Raw genomic sequence first — 27,671 nt, forward strand, 5'->3', positions numbered from 1 at the left:
CCATTCCAAAACCAGTTTCTATATGGATGGCCATTTGAGAAGTGTATTGCCATTCTGACACAAAACCTTATGTTTCAAAATTGTTTGTGCGTAAAGCAGGTGAAGTTAAAAACTCTAAAATGTCCTTTATTTTATTCCTACCAAGACACACAGAAATTACATTTCAAAAGTTCCAAATTCTTGATTTCAAATAAAAATTTTTCACTGAAAATATACTTGGTGCTACATACGGTTTTTCACAGAATGTCAAAAGCAAAGAACAATCACTTATTACTATTGTGGGGATCTCTGTACTCCAGAAGTCTTTAAGTGGAATACAGATATAAACTATAATTTCATATTAAAAATAGTTTGCTTAAATTATTAAAAAAGAAAGCCACCATGTCAAAAAGAGGAAGATAATTCAACAACCTATTGCACACCAGGGGGAAAAAAAAACCAAAACCATTCAGAAAGAAAGAAGGTCTATAGTTTTCTCCTCCTTGAAAACCACAGTAATTTTCCAACAGCTGCCCACTGTCAGCCAAGAGGACATGCTCTCAGCATTTGGAACCCCCCCAGTCTGTGTCTGTTCAGGCTCCTGACTGTGACTCCTACCAGGGAGGGCTGTCCAAGGGCCAGAGGAGGATTGCACACACACAGATCCCAAGGGCAGCTCCTGGCCCTCCTGATGCCACTGGCAAGAACCACAGCTTCCTGCTTCTCAACTCATCAGAACAGCCAACCTCAGCAAACTGATTTATTAATTAAAACAGACCTAACAATCAGTATTTTCTAGGAAGAAGGAAAACATTTTTCCACCGTGCGTGTGAGAACATCAGAAATGTTCGTATTTATAAACACCTGTAAAACTGCAGCTTTACATCCCTGCACATCATTCCTTTGCCATCATTTTTTTGAAAAAACTGGAACACACAACATACTCTATCATTCAATGTCAGAAACAGCAAATAACTGGCACACAGCAAGTTAAATTGAATCATGGAGATGACCTAAGATGGAGAAAACTCAGAATTTTATGAAAAGCCTTCGGGTTTCACACAAATCAAAGAGCATGAGGCTGTGTGTTGGAAGTGGTCATGAACAATTATTTTATCAAGGTACATTTTTTAATAGAAAAATTTGGGGGAAATTATTAAGTAGCATAACATGATTTCCCCTGTGAACATTCAGTTATTCTTAGAGCAAGAAAAAATTAATGTTACCAAATTCTACCAGCTAAGCAACCATCGTGGCAAAATATTAATCATTCAAATTAGCTATCTCACAACTACATTACATTCCCCCTTTCTACATTAAAAAAAACTTCAAAATTAGTTGTCTTTGATTCTGTAGAAAATTCACAGAACTGTGTAAGCTGATCACACAACTGATCATAAGGACCTACCTTAATAGCTTGCCCTCGGCAAAGAGGAGATGCTTCTTATTACCAAAACCAGACACAAACATCTTTTCTACATTTAAAAAGTTTACATAAAGTCTCCAGAATGAAAAATAACCCTGGTACAAATACCTTTAGTAATGCTTCCTCAGCTTTTACTAACCAACAAAAGCTTAAGAAATCTACTCAAAAGTATAATCAATACAGAACCTTTTAAGGAAGCAGGGCATATACAGAAATATAACACTTCAACAATACTTAAGAATTAAGTTCAGGCATTAAAGTCTGAAAAAAAGGTTTAGGCACAAAAAAGGGTTGGAAATGAAGAATTGAAAATGGTAACAGTTGCCAGTAGCAAAAAGATGCTCAGTATTTCTTACCATCTCCCAGAATAGCACAGCAGCACATAAACTGACAACCCTGCTGAAATTAGTGCATATTTTGAAACATAAATTACATCTACACCTTGCTGCATTAGGATGGTGGCTCAGAAATAAGCACACAATCCCTCCAGCAGAATTTACTTCAAAGCCTTCCCATTCCTCTGCCTACAGAGCTCAGCAACAGATAAAATTGAGAATGTGGTTTTCATTCATTTCTTCCAGGCACTCTAAAAATCACACATGCACCTCAGAGTGGTTTGAAATCTGGTATGCCATATGGCAGTACACTTGTCATTTCCAGAAATATGTTGAATATGGATTCCAGAGATATAAAGCCCCAATTAAAAAAAAAAAAAAAAAGAAAACAAAACCAAAACTCCCGAAGCCAACAAATTCTGCTCAAATACTACACCAGGTTTATACTACGCACAACTGGAGAGCCTGGGCTTTGATCAGGCTTCAAAGAATCTCTTCATTTGCCCCAGAAAATAAATCTGATGCCTTAGCTTGCGGAGGCTTATTTCCCTACTGTTTTGCAACTCTGTAAAGTTATTTACACTTGCCTTAAGTGAGAGTGAAGTAGAAATGATACATCAACATCAATAGTAGATTTATACAAACACATTGCACTTGGAGCACAAAGTAAATGATTTACAAGCTGCAGAACAGTGGAGAATCAGGATCAAGGGGTTTATGGCTATTCCAGTGTGAACCAACTGAAGAAGAAATAATTACTTCTCATTCCTACATAAAATATTTAATGGTGCACGTGATAAAGTAACATTCAAAAAAACCCAAAAACCTCCCAAACAAAACCCCAAAGAGTTAGGAAACACATTAAAAAAAAAAACAAAAAAAACAACTGACAAAAGAAGTAAGGCTCTCCTGCTGGCTGAAATAATCACACAGTCTCAAAGCTCAGCAAATTAGAGCGAGATTTCCACAAAACTGGCAGAGCTGAACTAAATATCTTGCCGTTGCCAAAATGAGCAAATCCTGTGCTCTAGGTAGAAATCAACTAATTTATCCCTCTATTATCATTTCTACTTTTCAGGGCTATCTAATTTTCACTATTTGCAATCTCTGATTAAATGATCATTCTTTTCTGAGAAAGAAAACTCAGACTAGCAAACTGAAATTAAGTAACATTACATGACCACAACAACTTTCCTCCTTGCTTTTATCTTCCAAGGATGTAATCACAGATACAGAGAAACAGAGAATCATTCCCCTTTTAGCAGGCACACACCCTTCCTCTCTTTAAACCTCATATTCCATCTTGAAACTAAGTTGTCCTAACACACATCTTTTTACCCCTAAGATGAAAATTAACAGCGAGTGGTAACTGTTGACATGACTTGCTTTAGGCATGATACTAAGTTTTCAAACACACACAGAAATCAACAAAATAATCTCACTCCAGGGGGGTGGATGCTATAATCTGCAACAAACTTCCCATATGCATATTCCACAGAAATACCTGTTTTGGACACAGTGAATGTGTGGTATTTATCCAAGTATACAGAGGTGACTTGGGGAAAAATGCCAAGGAAATACAGGTGATTCTATTAGAGTTCTATTCTATCAGAGTCCAATCCAGGCCTACCACAACATTTCTATGAATAAAGAAGTAAATCAAGAGCATTTCGACCATATCTGGGAAGAGTATATTTGCAAGCACCTAAAACAACTCATGGCAGCATTGACTGGGATATGTTACATAGCACAGACACTCTTCCCCTACACTAATCCATCAAGTTCATCCCAGACCAGGATCCCTTCAGCTGCTGCAGCTGATGAGGGTTTCAGCCATGCAGAGACATACCTGCCACTCACATCTCCTAAGGATGAGTATATCAGCTCACTCACTGCTGCTAGAGGCAGTGGGCTTTGAGAAAGCCAGGGCTTTTTCCCCAGGCGTAACAAGCACAGAGCTGCCAGCCACTGGTGTTGCCATCTAGGGAAGCTATTCCTAGAAAAGCAAGAAAAATGCGTGGGCTGAGCAGAAAAGACAATGCAGAAACTAAAGCAAGCAGAAGAGTCCTCTGTAATACAAAAGGCGAAGAAAATCCCCATGTCTGCTAAGATTTAGGCTGAAGAGCACATCTCTCCCCAACACATTCCACAGCCAATAACTGGGTTTTTCAGGTACACTGAGCTTGTGGGTGGGATGAAAAGTGGTTTCCACATGCTACAGCAAAATTTTACAGTGCCCAGCAGACAAATAAAGTATGCTAAATTTCCTGAACATTTTAATATTCACTGCAAAGCATAGTAAAACCAAACAAAACCCTAGAAAATCTGCACTTTACAGAACTTTCCATGTATTTTGCAGATGGCATTGAAACCATCTGCTGATGCTGCCAGAACAATTCAAGAACCACCAAAAAGTGTGTTTGACAGGTCCAGACCTACTGTAAAGAAAGGAAAATCTGAATGACTTCAGCATGATACATAGAGATGTTCCTGGATAATACAGATTACATTTCTTCTTTAATCATTCTTCCAATAAAAGCAGTGTGAAATTTAACTTCTATGGTACTTTTAATTGTAGTTGTAGGAAACAAAAAAGCTGTCAGCTACTGAAGCCTCACACACACCACCATCCTCCCACAGCTATTACTACACTGACAGAAGAACTACAGAAACTGTTCTCACACTGGCACACCTAAAAATCTGAAGAATCAGAACCAATTCTCAACTGTGCATACACTTCTTTTAATCATCATTTTCTTCCTCCTATAAGTGCTTTTCTTTACAAAGTCCCAAATCCAAACCTCAGAAAAGTTAACTAAACACATTCATAAGTGGCTTGAGTATCATAACTCAGTTGATTAAACATTTGGAAGAGTTCACCTGGTGGCTTTGAAGTGCAGCAGAGGGCCAATTCAGGGCTCTGCAAGAGCCAATATAGTTCTTGAGGATCAGTAAAGTGGTAACAATCCTTTATGCAAAACAAAGCCAAAGGAGTCAAGATGGGAAACAAAGCTATAAACAGTAAGAATGCAGAAGTTTACTTCCTGTATGCAAGGTTAGCAAACTATTACAACATCAAGGTACATGCCAGTCTTTTCCTTTCTTACTTACAGATTTAGCCTTTAAGGTGTCCAGTGCACTTTTTCAAGCTCTTGCTACCTATTGTAATTCTACACTTGAAGATCTTCCTGCATTTCGAGACAATTATTATTTTGCTTTGATGCTCTTTTCCTTGGATGTTTTCCAGATGAAGTTCTAAATTGAAGCTCAGCAGAAAAACGATCAGAGCACTACATTTCAATAACAGAAGCATTGAAAGTGTGGCCTTCAGTGTATTAAAGTCATTGCTGGAAGCTACATATGAAAATATATTACCCACCTCAGAAAACCCTCCATTGTTATAATTTGGTCATTTCACACACCAGTGATCAATCTCAGCTGAGCACATTCTGTAAGTCCATACATAATGATAAAAAATTAGACATACTGGAGAAAAATTTAAGTCTTTCCTTTGTGAACAAGTATATTCACCTAGTGATTTTTATATAAAAATCACATTTCTACTGCTTCTTGGTATGAAGCTAAACAAAGTGAAGATATACAAATTGTTGGTTACAAGGGTCAATGACTCAGCAACCTGAATTATGTCCACTTTGCAGCAAAAGCTGATAAGCACAAAACAATTACTTTAAAAAACAATCTAAGAAGTATGCCCACATGAAAATGTTTTAAATGTACATACACACTTAAGGCTACTAACTCTGAATCATACATCCTTTGTCTAACCCTTCCTGAACTCAAAGTTTCTATTTTCCAACTCTCTTTCCTTTACCTGCCCTTAAAATTTGCAAGTTTCAGATCACTGTTGCATATAAAGTCCTCAGAATCAGCAAGTAAGTATATTACAGCACATCTACAAGCTGAAAACCCCAGGGTGCATTTCATTTTAGTGCAGAACAACACAGATTTTTCAGAACAGCAATGTTCTGAAGAAATATTACAAAAAAGAGAATATCCAGGTATTGGAAAACAGAAAAAATTGAAATAATATTGCTTCTACCATTCCCCCAACACTCTATGACACTGGGATCCAGTGCTGAACCTCATCACACAATTCCCTCTACAGCAGCTCTCCCACACTACAAAGAGTGGACAAGGAAGAGGAGGAGGATGTACAGTGAAGGAAAGTCCAGTGTCATTTTTATACAATTCATCTTAGCCCAAAGACAGTTCATACTGTAAATCCTATGCCAACTTGGACCACATTAAGTTCAGATTTAATTAATCATTCCCAAATACCAAGTTGCAAGCATATACATGTGAAGGTAGAAAATAAGACTATGATATTCTGCAGAATAACTTGTAAAGCACACTACACTTCCTCCTCCCCTGAGCAGATATAAGCAATCAGACAACTTTATTTCCTTGACTGTGTGCAACTACATATTTAGCTAGAATAGAGAGCCAACAGTACACTAACAAAAATATCTTCATCCAGATCCTATTCACAGCTGTTAATTTAATGGAAAGACTCTTCCGGCATGAAGAATACATGAGTAATAGCCTCCACGGGAACTTTAACAGCAGATCGTTAGACAAAGGGCTTCATAACACAGCAGCTGGATGCCATTCAGCTACCTGACAGCCCTGTGCTGCTTGGAAAGAGTGCATTAACCACAGGATGTGGCTTTCTGAGGCAGACTGGTGCTGCCCGGGACTGCAAAGGGAGCACAAGGGAGATGGGGTAAGGAGGCAGATTTGGATGCTTTGAAAGAGGTATTAGAGCAAAGGGCTGTGTAATGCAAGACAACGTATCGCACACAGCAGCTGCAGGAAAACAGATTTCTCTGCAAAACAGTTACACACTGTCATTTTAGCTTTCCATAAATTTACAGTACTTCAAATCAATGCCACTGAAAATTCTAGAAAAACAATACAGAACATTTATTTATTACATTTCTCAATGTAAAAATGTTTCTTCTTATTTAAGGAAAGATGCATATTGACTGACCCATGTGGGAGCTTACCCCACTACCCTAACCCCTAATTCCAGAATATATTCATAGAAGGAGGACGTTAAAAACAATTATACAGAAATATCGTAAGCAAGGGTTTAAGTGTATCCTCATTTCAGAAAGTTCACCAACTCGACTTCTGCACATCATGTAACTGCAGTGTTCCAGTCAAATCTTACTCATTCTCAAATGTGTGTAATCATGCTAGACAGATTAGATTTTTTTTTCTAGTTTTATCTAATATTTTATTTTCTTTGCTTAAATATTTCTGCCGTATGAATGGATTACAGACAACCTAAAAACATGTCCACCCACAATCAAGGCTATTCCCAATTCTAATTATCTACAAAATAGTGTGCAATGGAAAAGGCAGAGATTAACAAAGCAAAGACACAGATGATCACCATCAGTTTGGACGGCACAATAATCAAGGTGTACACCAAGTAAATCAAAGATTTTCTTGAATTAAGTATTTACAGATTCATAAAATAAAATGGTACTTCCCTAAGAAAATCTAAAGGTTCATGTACACAACTGTCAAAACTACAAATTACATTGATACCAGGTGCAAGTACTAATATTGAGATTTGCAGTTTTGATTGTTGTTGGGTTTTGTGGGGGTCTTCCTAAGATCCAGTAGGTGCCACAAGTTTAGAACAACAGTATCAACAATTAAAAAATCCACTGAAATCTAGCTGCTTAACATCAGGCATAACATCCTGCAAAGCAGGCACACCCCTCACATTCAAAAAAGCCTGTGGCAGGAAAAGGGCACGGGAACAAGAGCCAAGGGCTGCTACCAGTCAGGTGGGCAACAGGCAGGCAGAGCTGACCAGGGAGCAGCATTGGAAAAATGACCTCCTCTCTAGCACAACTCCACCTTGACTCACCTGCATTTGTGACTCACTGACATCAGATTCTTGCTACTTTTGAAGAATGAAGCATTTAAAATTTTACTACCTGCTTAGCAAGCACAGTATAATCTACTAAATACCAAGCTGCTTCAAATGCTATGTACACTCAGTAATGGTATGTATGCCATTGCTGCAGAAGAGTAAGTCAATGGCCACTAATTCAGATTGCAGTTATGTATAGTATCTACTTTTAACCACAAGTATATCACTTATATTAACTCAAAGGAATCTAAATGACCAGCTACTTAACCACTAGAATTATCTATCTGGAAAGAAGGAAAAAAAAAATCAAAGAACATAACAGACAAATCACAAGGGCAAGCTGAAAAGACTTTTATAACAGAACACTGAAATCAGGTCTAGCTGCACCATTAAACAATCTAATACAGTTAAAACATGGGGGGGGCAAAGCATTTTAAAAGTTATGAATTTCCATGATCTGCATTAATACACTTATTTTCAAACCTGGGTTCCTCCAGAACAGGAATTACAACCCTGAATGCATTCAAGAGCCTCTCTCTTTTTTTTTTTCCTGTTTTCATTAATTTTGGTTTTCTATTTTACATTCTACGTTTCCACATTTTTAAAGAAAACACAAAACTAACTAATTCCTTGTTTCTTCCCTGAAGGAGTAACTTCCTTTTCCATCAACTTAAGCAGGCATTATATCAAGCACTGCCTGATCCACACCTGTACTACAACAGCTCAGTATTACTGTTCATTAAACAATCCTAAACAACTAAGAGCCACACTGACTTTATGGGACTGCTGGAAAAGTCATGTCATACACAATGTATAGGCAAAAATCTGTCTCTAAAAATAAGCTGGCTGTGTGACACTACAGCAGAAGTTCCATAATTCACTATACATGTTGTGACAAGTAAAGAATGTGTAACTAAGAAAGAATTGACCTGCAATCTAACAGTGGTTCTTGTCGTGGAGGAGATGTGCATATGGCTCAGCTTCCTGTTTTGTAAATAAGAGACGTTCACTCCAATAGGACCACTCGTGGTACTGAGCCCATGCTTGCATTTTCACAGGGTCACAAAAACGGAGGCAGAAGTTGGGATACAAAACAAAGAATGAAACTTTGGCAAAGTTTTGACACTGTGCCTTCCAGAGTGGTGAAAGAAATACCTGAATAAAATAAACATCCAGAATCTCCTGTCAGCAAAACCAGAAAAGATCCTAAAGGAATACAACCATGAGTATTATAAGACAAGACTAACGGAGGAAGACAAACATTGTCCCAGTAATGACGTTATCCAGACTTTAACAGTTTTTCTGCCATAGGAAGTCTATAACATTTCAGTTCATTATGATTCCCCATGCATCCCTTAAGAGCCTCAAAGCTCATAAAAATGATGTGTCATATTTTGATACTTGTACTAAACACAAGCTTTGTGATTACCAGTGTTTAAACTCAACACAATTCACACAGTCCTCACTGAGGTATCTGATTAAATTTCTAATATTCATGAACTAGAATTTTAATATTGAATGCTCAAAATGATTTAGGTCTTTTGATGTAACGGAACATAAGTCCTTTAGTGTCAAGTAGAAGGCAGATCCTTTATTATGGCATTAATTATTTGGGATATTAGCATTAATTTCTTTCTCTATTTGAATCAAATGGAATTCAAAACAGTGTGAATTTATGAATAGTCCACAATATAATTATTTCTATATTATCCCTGCAGCACTAGCAGAAAGACTGCCAACAGACCTGAAAATGTAAAGGAAGGAGATTGATCATCAATTTTTCTTTTCATCTTTTTTCAGAAAGACGGGAAAGGTAAGGCTCAGGATGTTTATACTCTAAATGGCTTCACTCTTTTTTTTGATGTAAAAATACCTGTCTTTATACCTATAAATGCCACCTACATTTTTTGCATTCAACATGCAATGATTAAAGGAAAGAACAATTAAACAAGATATACCATAACCAACTTATTTTATGACTGGAACAAAAACATTCTTAATTAAAACCACAAAGCTGAAAAAATAGTAGGGATTTTTACAAAACTTTAATACTCACTGGGAAAAATTCTATGTCTTCACTTACATTTCCAAAGTTGCTACATACACAGAATTCCAAGTTCTGGTAGGAAGGACTAATTAAAGATACAAACATGGTACCTTCTTCCCAGCACCTAAACAGTACCAGTTATCATTTCACTTATATTACAGGTACAGCCAGACAGTATTGCTAACAAAAGTAATTCATAACTATAAATAAATAAATACACCACCACACATGAAAAACTGCCATTTGCAGGTCATTTGAGTCAGTTACCAGAGCACTAGATACTGACAGACCATAATCCAGCTTAACATTCCAATACAAAACACACAAAAATCAGCATTTATATGGTTTTACCCAACTTTCAAGACTTTTTCAGTCCAGTTAAACCGAAACACCTGGTCAACTGAGACTGCAACCTTACAAATAAACATCAGCCAAGCCTATAAATAAACCAAATAAGCCATCTGTGCCAGACTGGCCCTGTTTGTAGCCCATCTACACAGGTGTCAGCTCCTGGCCCTGCACTCTACAGCTCAACTACCATGGAGTGTTTGTACCATCACTGACTGTGTTGGTTCAGCACTAACACAAAATGAAAAAAAAAATCAGTAAACAGAGTGCTTGTTTCCAACCTAGCAAATACTCAAAACCTATCATTCTGGTTTTGCTGAAATTTTTACTGAAAATACTGAAGGCATTTAAAACACATGCATCTTTAAAGTGACTGGATGAGGTCCAACCACCTTTTTTTCTCTTCTACTATTTAGCAAACAAATTTTCAATCTAAAATTACTAACTAAATTTTCAACCAATATTAAATCTATTTAAAATGAAAACTCAAAGGATACTTGTAAAAACCAACTAAAAAAACCCTGACCTCAAACCTGGAAAAACCCTAAAGTTTTGCTGAGCCAGGTGGCAGCGTGCATTTGCAGCAGCCCAAGTCTCCTGTGGTGGAATCCAGAACCCTTGACATGCCATCATTCAAGACCTGTCAAATTTGATATCACTCAGTGTGTGTCTAGAAGGACACCATGCATTCAGGGAAATGAACGTGTCATTTGTTGTCATGACAGCTATCAAAATTCAGCCTGAGAGCATATCATAGAGCCACGTATCTCTCCTTCTGCACTAAAAGGTTGAAAAATACTTTCCTTGTCGTCATCCTAAACATCATTAGGATGTCAACTAAGAAGTCAGCTCCCCTGAAACAGCAGTGGCCCAGGATGGCACTGGGAGCCAAGTCCTACACACAACGGATGTGGGAGAAAACAAGTGTGATGGATACACTGCTATTGTAATAACAGGAAGGAAAACCCTTGCAGCCATGCTATGCTGAGGGTGTTCTTACTGCATTAAAACCAAGAGGTCAGGATCATCAATGCTTGGGACTCTGCTTTGGTATCAGTGCCAGGTTTTGCTAAACAGGAGGCTTCACTTATTACTGTCCTCTGAAACGTTTATTAGTCCAGAATGGTCTGAAAAATTTAGAACAGTTTAACTCTCCATATACAGATTAGGTTTTAACAGGACATAGTGCTCTTCTTCTCTCCCAAACCTATGAAAAGACTGAAGGAATTAAGTGTTTTATTTTACTATATAGTTAACTAAAACTTAATTGGTATACAAATAGCATTATTTCAGCCAACTTAAATTTGACAAGGATGAGTTAGAAAATCCTACTATACTTAATTTATAGTTTATATGCTTAATAAATACCATTATTCCTTTCTAAACCTTCCCAGCCTTGCAAGGATCTAATCTTATTTTGAAGGAAAGGTTACAAGACAGTGTTTAATGACTTTTTGAAAATAATATAAATAAGAACAATATAGTTAAATCCAAAGCAAAATTGACTTTTTTTTTCCCAAGAACTTGCTTCTATTTTCTTAAAAACAGAACACATACTTTTTAAATGATGCACTGCCAGAGGAATCAATAATCCCACCCCAGCATGAACAAAAAGCACCTGCCTTTGTTAACCCTCTTCCTGTTCTCCTGCACTGTCTGATGGCTCCTCCGTACTGGCACAGAGCTGACCCAGTGTAACCCACAGGGAAAGAGAGGCAAGAGTCAGCACTCAGCTAAAAGCAGCTTCTCACACTGTCAGAGGACATGACCCAGACTTGGAGGACTGCATCAGGAAGAGCATCCACAACCTCCAGCTCCTCCATAAACTTCAGTAACTGCTTTCACACTTGTGTCACTTCTCTTTATTAAGGCTCTCATAAATACTCTGATCATTTCTGGAATGTAGAAACTTCAAACACCTCAGAAGGCTAAAATCTGCCATCCTATCAAAAAATTAATAAACTGAAGGCCTGCTCATTCATTTTTGGTTATTAATGCCCCACCTATCCAAATAGCACAACTGCTGAAACACAACAGGCTCCCTTAACTGTATTTCTTTTTCTGATAAAAGATCTTATGTGAAACTAAGTTTGTATTAAATTTTTTTTTAATATTTTAAAAAGGAGGTTGCCTAAGACAAGTTGCTACCCGATTTTGTAAAATATGACCTTTTTTTGTCTAATAAAATTTCTGCTATATTCTATCTGAGGTTTATGTCACTACCTGTTTTCATGTCTGTTTCTATGGCTGTTTCTATGGTTGTGTGTACTCTGCATATAGTAACTGATATGAGTTGAGGAAAACTGGGTAGGTAAAAAGACACCCGTATAGCAATTTTATTTTCCACCTGTATTTTGTCATGATTGTAAGAGAGAATCAACACTTTTGAGAATTCAGGGATCTGCCAAGTGTCCCTTGTTCATCACATTGTCTGCTCCACCAAATAATCAACAGTACTTACATGTCACCATATTAATACTGGCTAATGAGATCAGGACAAAACCAGCACAGCAAACCTACAGTGCAAAAAAGCCTCTAAGCCACAAAGTTGGTTTCTACAATTGTGAACAAATACAGGCTATACCAGCATGCCTGAGCTTCCACTCTAACAAATGTTTTTCATAGCATGAGTATTTCTAAAACTTGACACCAGAGTTTTGTGTATAGCTGCAGTAATTTAAAATGCAATGGGTTGCTATTCCTAATCAAGATTTATTCCTCTGCACCTCAATTCTTAAAATTAGTAATACTCTATGAAAGCTTAAAAATGTACACTGTCAGGCCACCTCATTGCACACAAAGTTATTATTTATGTTGGGTTTAAACTATAAACTTCCTTCATTAATAGCAAGAAAAAAATTGATTTGCTGTGTCACATGTACTTAACTGAATATAAAAATATATATTTAATATTGCAATGCACTTTCAACTCACTCATGTCATTAGCATTTATGAAACAATTATGAATTCTTATGATGGTGAAAAAAGATTGCTTTAAGGAAAAAAAAAAACAAAACAACAAAAACTTACCATTTTGAAAAATTACTTTACACACTACCGAACAGAGCAACAGTTTAATTGGGCAGAACACTGTTGACTACGTTATTATGAGAAAACTAATAGGCCTAATTAATTTGCAGAAAAAAATTAAATTGGAACTACCTAAAACAGAAATAAGTTTTGGATTCCTGGGCCAACATGCAGAAATCTGCAAAGCAAAACAAACAGAAAAATCATTTCTCAAAAGATATACCAGGATCTCATGTAGTAAAGACTGGACAATGGTGCACAGGTGAAATGATTAGTGCAGGCCTCACTTCTTCACCTCAGGATGACAAAACAATGTTATTTCCCCCACTGCAAACACCATTCCAGCTCTCTAAACAACATTCACTTTAGGAACTAGCAAGAATTCCTGATTTTCACTCCCTGGAAACTACTGTTCTTCAACATTTCTGTATACCTAGTAAACACAAGGACAAAGTGTACTACCTTTAAGTTCATTATTTGATGAGAAGCAGAAAGCAGCTCTCCTGCAGAGAGCCTCAACTCTGCGCCTTTTCCACAAGCCAGATGACCTACTTTGGGGGAGCAGAGTGTCCAGCCACCAGCACCTCACCCTGGGCTGACTGAACTAACCCCAACACAGCAGTGCCTGCTTTCAGTTTTCAAACTCCCTCAAACACCTCTAATAAAATCCACATCAGCAATCCCCCTTCCTCCAAACACAGTGGGAGTGGGGTTTGGGAATACCCACAGCTTAGAAACCATCAGTCCCTCAACACAAACAGAAAATATTTTTTTTCAGAACCTATGCTTTACATTCAAAGATGCCTTGGTTTTGATTTCAAACCTTCTGCAAGTAAATTGATACAGCACCTGTCTCCATGAGTCTGGAAGCAGCTTTTATGCTCAAGGAGCATGAAAATGGCAGATACTCTGGGTAGTTTTGCTGCTGCTCAAGACCAGGACCAGCAAACAGAGCTATCTGGGTATCACTTTTCGAGTCATTACTGCTATAGTTTCTACCGAGGAAAGCCATGAGCACTGCAAAGGATTAACATACCAACAGCAACACAAGGCACAAAAAAAAAAAAACCAAACAAAGGCTGGAAAAGAAGCAGACACTGCTGACCTTGTCCCTCTTCTTTAGCTAACAGAAGATGTGAGGTGACACGGAAGAGAGCAAACACCTTTCCTTAAACTTTCAGACAGCTAGCCAGGAAAATAGAGAAGAAAAGAGAGGAAGGGGAGGAAAGTTCCATTTCTGTAATGCAACAAGGCAAAGGCTGAAGTTCTGAATTTATCATATGTTCAGTAGCCAAGATGTAGTAAAAAGGATGATTCAGACTATCACGGGCTAACTCTGTTAGTTTTGGAAAAATATTGCAAAAGAGATTTTGTGTATAATTTTTTTTTCACAAAAGTAATCGGAAATGTAATCTGGTAGAAGCAGGAGGCAAATGCAACAGCTAATGTTGCAACGACAGAACAACAGAAACAAGAGCTAACATTACAATGAATCTGTATCTGTTTCATGGCCTATATAAAAATATTTGCTAATTACAGCCTTGATCTTCATGGTACAGGTGCCTTCTATTGCTACATTTATTCACTGTTCCCAAAAGTGACATCTTCTGTCAAAGTCACAAGAAGAAAGTCAGTTACAAAGACAAAGCGATCTGCTTAACTTCTTAAATACACTTGGGTGAGACAGAGGCTTTCCATTTCCAGAGTTGTGAAATCAATATTTCAGAGAAGCGACAACATTACATCAGAAATTATAATCCTAAAAATGAAAACACAATACCATTGACATCATCTATGTGGTGCTGACTCCTTCAGATTCCTAAAAAGCAATGGCAAAACAAGTACTTTCAAACAGAAATTCTTCATAATCTCCTACCCAGTGAGTCCTTTCAAATTCCTCCATATTAAGTTATCAGTCCAAACTCCCAATGATACAAACCACGCGTGGTTAGGCCATGAAAATTTGTTTTTACAAAGGCCACTACCACATTTCATGAAAGAGAAGTCTAATTCTCCCACGTTAAGCTGCTAGAACAGCAGCAGTATGTTCCTCAGAAACAAAAAACCTTCATGGGAGGAAACACTTTTCAAGCTGAAGAATGCTTTAAATTCTTGCCGACTTTCAGTCACCATACAACTTTTAAAACAACAAAAGATTTCTCTTTGTTTTACAAAAACATGATAGTTCCGAGTGAAATACGGCATAGAATTCACGGAATAACCCTGATGCACACAGAGAACCACATTCACTGTTTAAAAACAGTGGAAGACATTAACACAGAAACTAGAGCCGAGAGCCTTCATGATCAGCCAGCTGCAGGTCAGACCTGAACTACAAACCTGAATCCTGATCTGGCAACCTGATCTTAGATAGGCCAAAGTGCCTACCCTGCCAGCAAGGGGTAGCTGTTAGCCTGGGCACATTTTTAATTAAAAAGAGGGCGAGAAGACTTGTAAACTTCAGTAATTTTCTTCCCAAAACACGCAGGGATGCGTTTCACCGAACACTCATTACGTGAGATGTAATTTTACCTTTATGTCCTTTACCTACATGGGCATCGACCGAGGCCACAGCGCACCGCGCTCCTTGAGAAAATCCCCGGCCTCAGTCCTACTGAGGTGGAAAGTAGGTGACGGAAAGAAAAACGAATTGAGCGAACCGAGGGCGATGTTCGTTCACACCGCAGCCCGGTGTGCCCGCCCGCCGATCCCCGTGCGGGGCGGCGGCGCTCCCGCTCCCGCCCGGGAAACTTTCGGGTTGCGCCGCTCTCCGGCCGGGAGGCGCTGCCCGCCTTCCCCCGGCGCTGCCCCGCGGCCGCCGGATACGCCGCCTCCATTCACCGGAGCCCCGCGAGGGGTGCGGGGGGGTGGCGTCCCGGCCCGGCGCTGCTCCCCGGCCGGGCGGCACAAAGCAGCGGCTGTCACACGCACACGAGCAGCAACTCGGGAGGATGAGGAGGAGCCGCCCCCGAGCCCCCCCCGCAACTGGACGTGGCACAACGAACACTCCTCCCGCTCCGGGCCCCCCGTGCCGCCCCCGGCAGGTACCGGCCCCCTCCCGCGCTGGGCGGCCGCGGAGCCTCGGCCGCACAGGTGACACCCGCCTTTCCCCCGCTCCCGACGCCCCTTCCCCGCGTCGTCCCCCGCGGCCGCCACAAGTTTGCGGCGGGCCCCAGCCCCTGCTCCGGCCCAATCCCCGTCCCGCCCGCGGCCGCGCTCACCTCCGGCCGGCCGGCGGGGAGCGGAGCGGGGCGGGTGGCGGCGGCGGGGAGGCTCCCAGCCCAGGCGGGCTCCGCTTCTTTGTCTCCTCGGCGGCGGCGCCCGCTCGCTCCCCCTCCGCTTCCCTCTGCCCTTCCCTGGGCGGATGCGGGCCGCGTCCTCGGAGAGGGGCCGGCTGGCTCCCCCCGCTTCCCCTTCCTTCTCCTCCTCCGCTCTTCGCCGGACGCGTCCAAGGCCCCGGCCCTCGGCGGCAGCAACGGCAGCTCCGCTCCCTGCCTTCCCTCTGCCTGCTGCGCCCGGCGGCGGCGGCGGCGGCCCCTCCTCCGCGAACCGCCCCCCCCGGCACAGGCACAGCCCCCGCCCCCGCCCTGCCCTTCCTGCCGCTGCCGCTGCCGGGATCGCGCGGGAGGAGCTCTCCGGGCTCCCCTTTGCCCGCCGGGAGGGCTGCTGCTCCCCCGCCCCAGCGCAGGAAGGACGGGCAGGGACAGCCTGGGTGGCTCCCTCCCCTCTGCGGGAGGACCGCTCCGGGATCGCGGGGCGGGGCAAAGGGGGCCCTGCCCGGCAGGAGCGCACTGACACCTCCTTCCCGTTCCATCCCCGTGAGACCCGGTGCTCCCGGAGAAGCTGCCCCCCTGGGAGCCAAAGCGCCCGGGAAAAGTACTGGCGAATGCTAGAAGACGCGGGGATGGGGGGGACGCGCGCTGTTCGGGGCAGGGCCGGGGGAAGTACCCCGGAGCAGGGAGGGGTGCGTCGGGATTCGCCCTGGAGCTGCCAAGGGCAGGGACTGCGGGGCCGCTGCCGCCGGGGAATTTCCAGCCGCGGTATCGGGGCGCTTCCGCCGCCGCCCATTAGCCGCGGGGCGGCCGCAGCCGTAGCTCTTCCCGGCCCTTCTTTTCCTGCCCGCCCGGGGCGAAGTTTCAGCCTCAGCGCCCCGTGTATCGGCCCGGTCGGGCGGTGACTGGTAGCTGTTGTGCCCTCGGCAGACGATGGTGGGCATGGCAGCCACCCCAAGCCACAGAATCAGAGAATATCCTGTGTTGGAAGAGACCCAGAAGGTTCATCGAGCCCAACTCTTTGCCAAGCACAGGACACTCCAAGAATTCCACCATGTGCTGAGAGCGTCGTCCAACTGCTTCTTGAACCCTGTCAGGCTTGGTGCTGTGACCACTTCCTTGGGGCGCCTGTTCCAGTGCCCAACCACCCTATGAAGAACCTTTTTCTAATGTCCAACCTAAACCTCCCCTGACACACTTCAGGCCGGTCCCTGGGGTAAGCCAGCTGTGAAACAGAGCCCCGTGGCTGGGTGTATGTCCAGCCCATGCCAGCCGCTGTGCCCCTCCACTCACGGGAAAGAGCTCCACGAGTGGTTAAAGGCAGAGGACAGAAGCCCCCCATGGTGGCCCTGGTCTCTCGTGGGAATAGTCAACCTGTCAGCCCCAGTGCTTTCCCCCGGCACGCTTCCCCCAGTAGTGTCCCTGAGCTATGGGGAAAGATCATCCCTCAGGGTGGGCAGGGAGCAAGGGGGAAGCCACTCAAAAATATTGTAAACCCTTTACAACATGGCAGCTTCGATGGAGAGGAGGCTGGAGTGTTAGGTACGGCTTGGGAGGCAAGGCTAGGCAACACTACTCTTTCTGAATCCAAATTAAAGTCAGCAGCCCTGCTGTCTTGTTTTCTGTGACCAAGCTTAATATAGTAGTGAGATCTTGGGACAAAGATTTTAGAAGCTTGAAATATGATGATTTAAAAATGTGTGCTCTGCAATCTTTCCATGCTCCTGCTTAAAATGGTTTAGAAATCCTCAAATAACTCCCTCTTCCCCTTGTTAACTTTTACAAATTCTCACAGCACTGAATTGATGGTTTGGGAAGTTCCAAGTGCCTTTCACATGCCTGTGAGATAAACCTGAAAGGAAAATGTGGCCACTTCTTTCTTCCAATAAAGACTTTGCATGTACCTCAGGGAGGAACAGAAATCCCCTTTCCTAGGTTTTTGTGCATGCATTTGATTTCAGTTCAGAGAGGTGTTAATCTTCCTTTTGAAACAATAATCTGACCATGCTTTTTTAGAGCTGGAAATATTTGGGGTCCCTGCTGGCTCCACCTCACAGCATGGTCAGGCCTCACTCCAGCCTGCAGAGACTTAGGCTGAATTTAAATGGGATCGGTCATCCAAGGACTTTCAGATAAAATCTCTGTTGTTTCTAGAACAAAATGCACTGTGGAATTGATAAAAGAGAGGTGAATTATCCCTTCTCTCCTTTGCATTTATAGTACACAGTTAGGTTTTGGTCTCGGTTTTGTCCCTTCTTACCACACCCTTGCTAATGCCATCCTACAATAAATGCTCCACTTTGTTCTTTTCCCTATAGCACTGTTGAGTTGAGGATGTCCAAGGCAAGGTGGCATGAACCTTTCAAAGTTTCCAGGCTAAGTTAGACCTCCAGAAGGAACTATAAGCTGCTGAATGAGCAGTAGCTCTCAAAGCTTTCTAGGTATCTGAAAAAAAATTATAAAACACACCTAACTTTAGCAGATTAATGCTAATAGGATTTACAGAATAAGAATGTTTTAGGGAGGGATTTAGATGAATACATTGTCTTGAGGCAAAGGACTAATTTAAGCACTCTGAAGCATACTGTTGTTAAATATACTTAATTACATTAAGAAGTGATCTATTAAAGCTGGGGGTTTTTTTCAAAATGTGGCTTATGATGAACAGAAGACACTGTAGAAAGTGTTTGCAAGGGTTTGTTGAAGGATGTTTTAACTGCCTATTTGCTGAATGAATCCTTAGGTTTCTCCGCAAAAACAACCAAGATGTTGCCCTGTGTAGTATTTCAAAACATTGAGCCTACTGAAATATTAATGTATGCCTTTTAAAATGTCATAATTAGCTGTTATCTCTGAAATAACTGTTATTAAGAAGAGCTGGCTGCTTGTGATTTGAGTGAGAATTACATTCTAAATATGAGAAGATGATAAATTTGGGGGAATATGCACAGAAGTGAAAGCAGTACATGATGTGGCAGGCACACTTTTGTATAAAGAAAGTAAATATGTAAAGCATGCACTTTTGCATATGCATAAGAGTGGTGCTGTCCTTAGAAAATATATACACCGGAGAAAAGAGAATAAATATTTTTCCCAGCCTAAGGGCATAACTATATACTAAAAAAAAAAAAAAGGAAAAAAATGGGTAAGTAATAGAAATATGTATCTAGGTCTTTGTCAAAGAAACATCATGCCTCATATTGCTGCTGCAGGCAGGGCTACATGCAAACCCCAGACCCAGAGGTTGTGTGATAGACCTGTTTTGCAGTTGCATAATGGTACCCAATTCATCTTGATGTTCATGTTTTGCACAAGAGGTTAAAAAAAAAAAACAATAGCGTGTCTTTTGGCTTATAGTTCTTCATTTTTTTTTTCTACCTTTCTTTTTTCATGGCTACCCATTTTCTGTCTCCTGTGTGCTGCTGCTTGTGCTTTCCCACTGGCCTGGCAGAGCAGTGGCTTTCACAGGATGGGCATGTGAATGAATGGATCCCAGCCATGAAGATCCAAACCACACTAATATATTTACACACATAGTGGCAGGAGACAACAACCACCTCCCAGATGTGGCTCCTTCTGCACAAATACCTGATCTTTTCTCCAGATGCATCAGGTTTTCTCACCAGCTGCTCTATCTAGAGTATGAACTAATACCTACTCCCATAGGGAGACATTTTAGCAGGGATGTGAGACAGAGGGACTGGTAAGTTGAAAATCTGGAAAGCAGCATTGTCCAGTTCAGAGGTGGACAGCAAAGCAGCAAAGGTGTTTGGTCATTCTGTGTTAGTCCATTGGGGTGAAAATACACCTAATCTAAGTTAATATAGGTGGGGCTCCATGATCTGAGAAGTCTTTCCAAAACATAATTTATTCTATGATTCTGTGATTAACCTCTTTCAAAGCCCCTACTCCCAATTTTCAGAACTGCCTTTTAAAGATATCAGTAGTCTAATGAACTCCATTTATACACATGGGGTTGTTACTACTGTGTCAGGAACAAATGGAAAGGTAAAAAAACCTTGGGTACTTTGGGGAAGAATAAAGGGGATTTTTAATTCTCCCTAACCTGGCAAAAAATGCTAATTTTAATAACACAACAATAACAGAAGATAACAGAAAACTTCTGTCAGTGTATTTTCTCTCAAAAAAAAATCTTGTAGGTTTACATCACTACATATTTAGTTTCTGCTTAAAATATGTGTTCAATCCCCATGTAGATGAAGGGGAATTACATGACCACTACCAGGGGAGAGTAGGTCCCAAATACTCACTTAGTTACTGCTGAGTCACTTAAGTATATTTGCACTATGATTCTAATTCAGCCTGACGGTAAGGCAGCTGCTTTTCTCACTTTCTCATGGCTGCTGCATCTTCAATGACATTTATGAAAAACGTTGAGGGGAAGAACGTGTCCTTAGAGCTCACAACACATCCAAATTCTTCTATTCAATGGACCAAAGCTCCCCAAAGGTGCTGTAAAACTGCAAGCTAAATCTATCAGCAGATCACATTTAACTATGACAAATTCTATCGTTATCTTTTGTAGACAGTTGCTGAGATTCAAAGTATTTATGTAAGGAAAACAAACCGGTGTTTTGGGCTTTGGAAATGTCAGGGCCCTTGATTCTCCTGTTTATTTAAAAGTGGATGTGTGCTGAGGGACATCTTTTGAACTCTATTCAAAGGTTAAAACTGATCTTTCATACAGTTTTGAAATTCAAAATACTGCTGTTAAATATTTTGACTCTGCTGTGTCATCTCCGTTTTGCACTTAAATACCAAATTCTGTCTAGAGTTGGCTGTTCTGCTCAGTGCAGAGACACAGGCATTGCATCTTCCAGCCATGAGGTGCAGCCATTTCAAGGGAGGAGCACAACCACACAACCCCCTGACATGTGCCACAGCTGTGCAACAGCTCAGAGCCAGTGGTGCAGATACAGCATTCCACTGCTGTGGTAGGTTGTGTCAGCAAAATGGGATTGCCCACATTGGACTTTGCTCAGGGCTGCAAGCTGATACTCCCCTCTCATGAGTGAAAAATGTGTAGGGAGAGGCAACAGAAAAGAAACAGAGGAAGTTATCTTACCTTGAGATCCAGTAGGCTGCATTACCAATTTATGCATAGTATAAAGCCAGGGACCAGTGCTTTCTTTGCTTGGGAGGAACATTTTCTAAGTGTATGTAGTTGTTTACTGATGCAGGGAAGCTCATTCCATGGGCCAAGTTCCATGGCAGCTTCCTTGAGGACCCACAGCCACAACCTTGCAGCTTTTGTGTGCCAGGACAGGACTTCTTCTCTGCCCATCCCAGCTTGGTACAGCAACCATGGTCTGGTTGCTGTAGTAAGCTGGGATAGGCAGAGTGTATCTGTGGATCTGCAGCACAAAAAGTGGCAAAGTGATGTGCTGCAGATCCACAGATACATTACCTTACCATGTCACCCCAAGAGCCTGGGCAAATGGAGCAGAGGGATGGTGGGACTGAGTTGGGCCAAGAGGTTGAAAAAGCAGCTGCAGGTTGTGAGTGAAGGCAGCATGACAATCCTGTGACATCATGCTGACTTGGGTTTAACTTCCTATTTGGCTCTCTACTATGTGTCTACAGCCTTAATTATCAACTTCATATCAAAGGACTGACTTCACCCTTTAGAGGTCTGACTGGTGTCAGTTTCACAAACTGACAATGCTGTAGTTAACTGCAGAGAAGGAAACAAATGCTCCCCATTAGCCCTCCCAATTATTTTCTAATAGCTGGTGACTAATCATGGGCCCTGCCTTTGAAAACTATTATACCAATTATTTTAATTGTTTTACAAAATGTATTGTATCTCTCAGAGCACTGATCCCAAGAGGCATAAGCCTATGCTGAGAAATGCAACCTTCAAAACAATGTTTCAGTCCTTCATGACTGCCAGGGAAAGTCTGGAAGCCTGCTCTCTGTGAACTTAGAAACCTGTAGATAAAAGAAAAATCAATGTGCTTTTAAATCAGGATTTTACATTAGTTCCATGATTGGTGTCGTGATGGAATTTTTGAATGTTTGAGGTTGACAATTCTGAATTAGGTCAGGCAGTGTAAGTCATTTTCTGCTATTATATGCTGGCATGAATTTTACCTTCATGCAACATTTCCTATTTAAATGGGTAATGCAGACTCTTACCGATCAGTGCACAAGATTTTAGTCTACAGTCTAGACAGATGTACAATCTATGCAGATCAAACATCATCTTACAATGGTCGTAGTCTAATCTGGTTTTTTTTCTGGTTCAGAAAATACAGAAGTGTACTCTGTATTTTATTTTTCAATCCAGAATTAAAAGACAAGACCATAAGTAGTGTGATCACTAGATGATTTTCCCTGTATCTGTGTGATCTACAATAATGGGAGGCAAAACACAATGGGCACACAAAAATAAACCAAGACTCCAGCTGCCTCTGATGAAAAATTTAAATTCAAGATACTTGGTGCAGTCAGTTTTTTAAGTTCCTTCTTAGTGTTGCAGAGCTTATTCATAAATGAAGTCATCCTCATTTTCTAATGAGAAATAGATTAAAAATCCTAAATAGGTGTGTCTTTAAAATCAAAATTTGGGTATACAAGATGATGGACCACTGTTTCTAACAGAACTGGTACATAATTATTGTGAAATTTGGTGTACTCTGGTATTTTGCTGTCACTCAGCAAATAACCTCAGTCATCACTTTGGAATTAATTGAATAGTACATCAGTACAATCAATTGCTGCTCAATCTAATTAAAATTACAATTAGCTGGGAGAAAAATAGTGTGAAGAACTTAATATGGTTGAAAGTGAAATTTTCCTGACTCCATCAGTCATAATTGAAATTGCTGAATGATTATACATAACAGAAAAACTGAATACCAGACAGCATTATAAAAATCAGTGGTCAAATACAAATATTACATTAAAAAATCTGGAAACACTGAATTCTTAAATCAGAGATTAAGTAAATTTTTAACTATACAAAATCATAGCTATGGGTTGTTAACTGAAATAAGGCAAAATTTATTTTAAATATTGGTTGTATCACAATTAATTATGTTAAGGAACAAACTTTTTAGTAATGACAAAGGAGCTAAGAATAATTAGTCAGCTTTCAAAATACAATTAGAGGTGTCTTGGTTTTGGATGGGGCTTTTTAAAGCAATCCCTTTTTTAAGCTGCTATAGCAATGACAGCAACATGGCTATATCAACTGGCTGAGCATATGTAAACTTGGATCTGCATCACCTCCATTCTTTTACCTGATCTCTATTACATACAAGAATTGTCTAGAGACAGGAAAAATAATTCAGAAGTCAATGTTCCTAGTCTTTGTTTTTCAACTGTCACCCAAGTGCTGTATAGCTTTGACTTAGTCAGGAAAGCTTTGATAGTTTAGTATTCCTTGGTTTAATACAATTATAGTAATAGTTCACTGGGATGATGGAGGGATAATTAGTAGAGGTAAAGCACAGAGGGCATCCTATACAAGTGGTATATTTTAGCATTACAGCTTGCAGCAGCAAAGTCAGTCCTGATTTAGCTGACAAATCCAGTACCCAACTGATATATACCAGGTGCTATTTTTTCTTCAACAAATTTTGGGAGGATCAGTTGTGTTTGTAGCTTTGACACTCATTTGCCAAACACCTTTGTTGTGCTAACCTCAGTCACTACATGTTTATCTGTAGCCTATGAACGGAGATGGACATGTGCATCAGAGCACTCTGGATAAACACTTGAGTCATTGACATCGGCCAAAGACAGGACCAATTTCTACTCAGCAAGAAATAGTCTATTCCAGACCAAAGGTCTGCATGCTTCCTCAAATCCCAATTTAAAATATTGCAGCTCTTTCAATGCCAAACCTCTCCTGAGTGGAGATTGCTTCCCATGGCTGTGAATGCGTGCCAGACAGGAGGCACAGCTCTCTCCAGCTGCCATACAAAAACGTAGCAGTCCAGTCAATGAGTTATTTGACCCAATACTAGCAATCGTGTCTGTTCTAGGTTTGAAATCACCTACACTTTTTGACTTTCTGTGGAGCTCAACACTGCAGTAACCTGCTCTCATGGGATTTAAAATTTGATGGGTGAGGTCCCTAACTGACAGGGCAAATTGTGTAGGCAAACTTAATCACAGCTAATTTACTTTGTATTGATACTGGTATGTCATGATAGTCCTTTTGCAGATCGCTCAGGAAAAGACCATTTCCTCTACTCTCACCTTGAAGAACAGTTTAATTTACCTTAGGATTTTCCCAGCAGACCACAGGGAACCCTGCAGAGGGTCAGAGCTTGAGGTCAGTTGCCTTTGCAGCCCCCCTTAAGGGCCCCCACCAGCACAGCTGTAGCTGGCATGCCTCCCCTTGCCAGCTGCTTCAGAGCTTCTGTGAAAGCCTTGGGAGGGAGAAAAGCTCCTCACTGTGGGAGGGTGGGTGGGAAAAATGATAACGGGGAGTGGTTGCATTCTCCTCATTCCTGTCCCAAACCTCCTAGTGGTTGGGTCCTCTCCACTGAAATACCCCCGGGAGGGGAATTCCTGGGAAGCATCCAATCCAGAGAGAATGAAATGTGCCTTTATGTTGACATGCTGTTGTTCACGTTGATCTAAAGATGTTACAAATGCTGTTTTGTGCTGCTCCCCACATTGCTGTTTGCCTGTTCAACACATCACCTCACAATGTCATGTATTTTAATTGTATCTTCCCTTAACAGGTGCCTAACACTGCACTGCCTTGTGCTTTGGTGTCAGTAACTTTGAAATTGTTTACGGAAAAGCTCATGGCTCCCACTGATTTCATCTGCTCTTGCAATTTCACTATGAGTCATCCAATATGGTGTGTACTTTGTTTTACTTACAGACCAAACTGCCTGAATTGCATCTTTAGTTAAGTTGTCTCAGCTCCCTTCAGGCAATAAAGTACAAGCAAATAAAAAGTTTCTTGCTCTCAAAGTTGTGGAGGCACACTTGAAAATGTTTTTACTTCTATACTCTTTTTTTACTAGGAGGTAAATAAAAGCAAGCCCACCATTGCATTTTTAATAGTGCTTATTTTGGGTCACAAGTTATGTGCACCAGAAGCTGGTAGTTCTGGGTATTTTCCACCCTTGGGAAAATAGCAGTGTTTTAACCCCTCACAGGTGTTACAGCATAAGCTTGATGAACATTCATAAAGTGCTTTGAGAACCACAAAGGTAAAGCATTGAAAGAGTAGGCTGCTTACTAGGGAATTGCCTTCAGAAGATGAGGATTCAAGGGACTTGCTGGAGTCTGGAGCTTGATGCTCAGGGGAGTTTGCAGTGCTCGACTCCCTGAGCTGTGAGGATGGGGAGGGAGGGGTGTGGTGAGAGAGCCTACAATACCTGAGGCACTATGAGATGGAGAGAAGGGACCCAATGTCTCAGGCGCATGGTGGGATTCTTGTGGTGTCCTGCAGAGGGCCAGGAGTTGGACTCAGGGGTCCTGATGGGTCCCTTCCAACTTAGCCTATTCTATGATTTTATGATTTTATAATTCTGTGATGTGCAGCATCTACCATTTATATTTCAGCCGTAGATGGGACTTGACATTTTAAGGGCTGTTGGGAAGAAGAAGCAGTCCACAGTGGAGCCTGGAAGGACTGCAGAGGGACTCTGCTGAGATGGATACAACTGCCCAGTCCCCTTCTAGCCCAGAGCTTCACTTGCTGCCTCTAGAAGTCAATCTCACACTCTTTCTCCAAAGCTGAGCCTATTGAGAGCACCAATTGCTGTGAAAATCCTTAAGCTACACTTGCAAGAAGGGTGTTTTTACTGTGATTTGTTGAAGCCAGGAGGTCACTGAGTGTGCACAGCCCTCTCTGAGCAGGGATGCTGTTAACAAGCAACATCAGTGTTGATTTTAAGAATAACATATTCAGGTGCAATGGGCAGGCTAAGGGAACATAACGTTATTTTTCCCACAATTTGGCTAAAAGTGTCATAATTATGTCCATTACTTTATCAGAGTTGTTACCTTTGCAGTTGTAAACAAGAAAGGCTCGCCAATTTTCCACTCAATGGAAAAGTCCTGTATGCTTTGATAGCAATACCCCAGAGACAGCATATAATGGAAATGTTGTCAGGGAGTGCCAGCTCAAAAACAGAGGAAAATGGCTGAAGAATTAACTCTCAAAAGACATTTTTCTTTCCTGCTTTTCCTATTTTCCTATTTTCTTTTTAATTTCTTTTTTCTCTCTTTTTCTTTCTCTTGAATAATATGCATATTAAAAAGCTGTTTCAATCTCAAATGGGCTTGTGTGTGTTTTTTGCTATAATGTAAAATTAAGACATATAGCAAATCTGCTTTTCAATTGCCATTTCTCAGGTACTTCCTGCTTATGTCTTCAATGTAACTTTCTACATAAGCAGAATAAAGCAGCTTGAGGAACGTACCTACCAATTATTTTCTCTCAGTTAGACGAATGCTGTATTGGTTTTATGTATCTCTAGCTCAAATTGTGGTCTACTTATGAGCCCTCATCTAGCAGTTCCTTGCCTTCTAAAGAGCAGAGTGGGCAGAAAGGTCTTGGTAAGCTTGATCTCTGCTGCCTACATGTTGAGCTAGTGCCAAGGATGAAGCAACCTGTTGCATTTAGAACTGTGTTTTGGTTGCAGTTCTTTGCCTGCAGCAGTGCAGAACTGTGTGGGGTTCACCAGTGTCACCTAAGAACTCCTTAAATCAGATTCATTATTTGCTGACCAACAACAATTGATTATCTGAGACAAAGGTTAACATTACCCTAGACATTTGTGGTGTCTCTAAGGCTAATTCCTAGATTAAATCATAAATGTTTCTGCTCTGAGAGAAAACATTTATTCAAAGCTAGGAGAGCATGTATCTAATAAAAACATGTCCCCAGGAACCACCATTTGAGCTGTGACTGTTTGTACAGGTGTCTATTCTTATATTACTTAATCTTTTTCTAATTAATTTTTACTGGTCTTCTTCAGCAGTGTGCTCCTTGCAGAGCACACATGAAGCCTGTGGATACAGGCACCAAAATGTTCAGCTGAGGACAAAGAAGAGAGGCAACATGTGCCTCTCCTCCTTTCCCAGTTTTGCATCCTGCTTATACCAGCTCTGTCCCTAACTGGACCCTCCCTTTGACTCACTAGTGTGGCATAAAGCTATGTAGGATTTGCTGTTGTTTGTTTTCTTCCAGGTTGTTGAACTGAGGTGACTCAAGTACAAAGCCAGCATGTGAGTGCTGGTGTCACCATAAGATACAGAGAGAAACTCTGTGGTGGCAGGGGTGTGAGAGATGGATGGGACCTCCATTTTTGAGGTCCAAAAAGTG

The 27,671-nt window shown here is 41.2% G+C and overlaps 1 protein-coding gene and 1 long non-coding RNA gene across 3 annotated transcripts in view; one reads left to right on the plus strand and one right to left on the minus strand.

Moving 5' to 3' along the window:
- NCK2 (NCK adaptor protein 2) overlaps positions 1-16,599 on the minus strand; it is an 84,466-nt gene extending 67,867 nt beyond the window's left edge. For both annotated transcript variants that reach the window (XM_054627866.2, XM_054627865.2), the window contains exon 1: positions 16,298-16,599. The gene's annotated coding sequence lies outside the window, so the exon portion shown is untranslated. The remainder of the gene's footprint in view (positions 1-16,297) is intronic.
- On the plus strand, positions 15,875-26,573 carry LOC143693320 (uncharacterized). Its single transcript, XR_013180821.1, has 3 exons — positions 15,875-16,169; positions 24,543-24,653; positions 25,069-26,573. It is a non-coding gene; the product is annotated as an uncharacterized LOC143693320 (long non-coding RNA).
- Positions 26,574-27,671: the final 1,098 nt, after the last annotated feature.

The sequence above is a fragment of the Agelaius phoeniceus genome, chromosome 2, assembly GCF_051311805.1.
Source record: "Agelaius phoeniceus isolate bAgePho1 chromosome 2, bAgePho1.hap1, whole genome shotgun sequence".
In the NCBI taxonomy this organism is placed as follows: domain Eukaryota; kingdom Metazoa; phylum Chordata; class Aves; order Passeriformes; family Icteridae; genus Agelaius; species Agelaius phoeniceus.